Source organism: Parasteatoda tepidariorum, chromosome 3, assembly GCF_982258835.1.
Source record: "Parasteatoda tepidariorum strain Cologne lab strain chromosome 3, Ptep-v5.0, whole genome shotgun sequence".
Taxonomy (NCBI): Eukaryota; Metazoa; Arthropoda; class Arachnida; order Araneae; family Theridiidae; genus Parasteatoda; species Parasteatoda tepidariorum.
Window position 1 is genome coordinate 4,318,939 of NC_141757.1, and position 3,177 is coordinate 4,322,115.

General features: G+C 27.7%; 1 long non-coding RNA gene across 1 annotated transcript; it reads left to right on the forward strand.

Moving 5' to 3' along the window:
* The first annotated feature begins 257 nt into the window (after window positions 1-257).
* LOC139425097 (uncharacterized) lies at window positions 258-2,823 on the forward strand. The gene is made up of 2 exons (XR_015432251.1): window positions 258-490; window positions 1,938-2,823. It is a non-coding gene; the product is annotated as an uncharacterized LOC139425097 (long non-coding RNA).
* Window positions 2,824-3,177: the final 354 nt, after the last annotated feature.

The window sequence follows — 3,177 nt, forward strand, 5'->3', positions numbered from 1 at the left end:
ACTGCATCATGATTATCCTCACGCTGTTGCTACTCAGTCTCGTCTCGATCATACACAACGTCAGCCTGCATGCACTCGACTGCTAAATGCAACATAGGAGAGACTACGACCGTGAAGTTAATACACCTCTCACATTCAGCACTCAAAAAAACCTGGTGACCTTAATCCAGCTCTCCCGGTCTTTCACAAGTACAGCAACTAGTGGTATCCGTTCATCGAATTCTGTCCTTGATAAAATTCTGGTGGGGGAGTATTATGGCGTAACTACCACTACGATTAATAAACATCAATTCACTAGTATATAAGACATGCTAACTTGATTCTATCTTGAGGTATCTTTTGATACATTAAGGTTGGCATTCTCAAATGGTCTTTTCCCCCACAACGGCAATTATAAGCAGCATAGCTTTCCGACAAATTTACGGCTGGTGAAAATTTTCTAGGTCCGTGTTTTAATTGCATTCTACCGAACAAAAAAAAAATTATAATAGTAAGTACTTTCTGTTAGGATTGAAACTTTTTATCAATATCTATGCTACTGTTTTGATTTTCATGTTCGATATTGCTCATTTTCGTTTGTAATGTCACATAATTACACGAATTTTTGTCTATGGCATTCTTTAATGCTTTTGCAGTAAAATTTTCAAAGCAATTATACTCCGTTTCACCTCAAGCCGTTGTTATGGAAACTGGGTTTCCTTAGGTTGGCTGGGTGCACTAAGTTGGAAATAAAGTGGTCAATATTGGCGTTAAGAAAACAAAGTGCTAATTTTTTTTTATTCGCCAAGAATCTTATTGAAATTTTGAGCAAAATACTGTCAAGAATAAGATTTTTTTATAGCATTTAGAAATAAGCTGATTTCTTATTGATTTTTTTTTAAAAAAAAAACAAACAAATTTTCTTCTTAATATTTTTTAACTAAGGGAAACAAATTTTAAATGAAATAAAATATCGGTTTTAAAAAGTTAATGAAATTCTTTTTATTGAATATAAATAAAAAAAATACTTAGATGCTCGTAATACTTTGCTTTCGATAATTATTTTTCTATGCAATTTTTTTTTTTTTTTGTAGATTTATGTATATTACTTTAGCCCACATTAGTATTTTGGGAGGGGGGGAAGTCAACATAAACATGAATTCAAATGTTTTCATTGATCATGAAAACGGTCATAAGTATTCTTTACAATATTAACAGTTTTTTTTTTTAAATAAAAGTAATTTTTTTGAAAAGCTATTTTTAATTATAAAAGTAATTTTTTTTATTCTTAAATATATCTGCTTCCATAAAAGAAAAGAAATTTAGTAAAAAAGATAATCCTCTCTAACAGTATACATGTGGAGTTTTAATGCCATCAATATGAATACCGCTTGTGTGTTTATTAGCTGCCATATCCCGCCCTCTTAGACTTAACACAAACTCTTTGATCTATCCAAGTAATTATGATGTTGCTCATTTTATATTTTAAAAGTTGACAGTTCCTTCTGCAATTTTTTTGCGGGATTGCTCTGCATAAAATTCAATTCGCAATTTCTCATGAGGAGAAATTCTACTTAGGTGCTTAGGCACATTTTATCAGCAAAAATAAATAAAATAAAATAAAATAATATTTTAAACATCAGAACCTTCCTTTCCAGGATTTTTGTGGGTGAAAGGAGGCTTAAAATAAAAATATCGACCCCCCTCAACCGAATAAATACTTGGTCTCGAAATATTTTTCAGATAGAGAAATATTTTAACATTTTTTTTCCACATAAGAACAACAATTTCTCAATTTTTTTGTAATATTGCCTTTTAAAAATTGCAATTAAAATATGACTTACTTTGATTGATATTTCTATGTTTTAAAAAAATGCAAGGATGCAAATTTTAAGTTCTTTCATTTCTTATACATTTTATTAGCATAAATTACAGAATTTATTATCTTCTTTCATTAGCACAAAGGCACCAACAACTTCAATGCCTTAGTCAAGAAAGAGGCTAAGGAAAAATATCGTTATAACCAGTGTCAAACCTATTGATAAAAATATTTATTCTGCTGAAATTACCAGAATTCTAGAAGGTTATAAACAGTTTTTGCAAACTTGAGAAGTTCTAGTTTCAAGAACAGCTTACAAACAAGGAATGTGTATAGTTTCAAGTTTTGAGAATGAAGAACCTGTGTTTGGCAAAACAAGTATTATTTTGTGAAAAGACTGCAAAGTTTTATTTGTGTGTAATCTTTTTAAATCTTGTTGTGTTCTTTACATAAAGAGTCATCCACTGAAAAATGTGATGTAGTTAAAGTAATAGCACCAGAAAATCTATAATAATGAATATAGAATAAAAATATTGCTTTTTCTCAAATACTCACCACCATTTACTAATTTGTAAAAGAATGACAGTAATTTTTTCCAAACTGAGCTAAATTTTAATTTTTTATCAAGTCATAAATTATGTTTGTAAAAAAAGTTTTATTGTAAATTTTAATTCAGATGAGGCAGAGTATATCAAGAAATTTAGTACCTTATTAAAATATTTTTCAGATGATCCCAAATTTCAAAACTGAATTTTGGAATAAACATTGAGGCATATGCTAACATAATTTTTATTTTAAATTACTGTAAATTAAAAATAAGTTTGAACTGAATGCACTCTCTTAGTAACAAAAACATACTATCTATCATATTCTTGAGAGAATAGTTTGTATTTTTTTAATGAATGCTCTGATATGTATAAAAAGTATAACATATTTAAATTTTAAGATTTTGCATAAAAATTATTATATTTCGTCTATGTATACAAACAAAGTAATTGTAAATGAATAAATTAAGTTTGAATATTGATCTGGATATTTTTTGTTACTATTTCTAAGTTACGTCATTATTTTAACATTCCTTTATTTACTTCAAATTTATTATTTCTATACACCAATGTAATTAATATTGGAATGTGTCCTTAATTAGAGATTGGGGGTTGACTAATCCAATATTTGTCCACTCTTTTATATAAATTTTTATTTGTGAAAGTAATATTTTCATTTTTAAATAATAAAAAAATTTAAAAATACATAGTAATAAGAATTTGCTTCAGCCAAAAATTAAAATTCTTTTTTATTTTCTCTTTAAAACATTAGTGGTACTAACTATATAGCGTCTGTTGGTGCTTTAACGAATGAAATGTATAAAAGAATTTTAA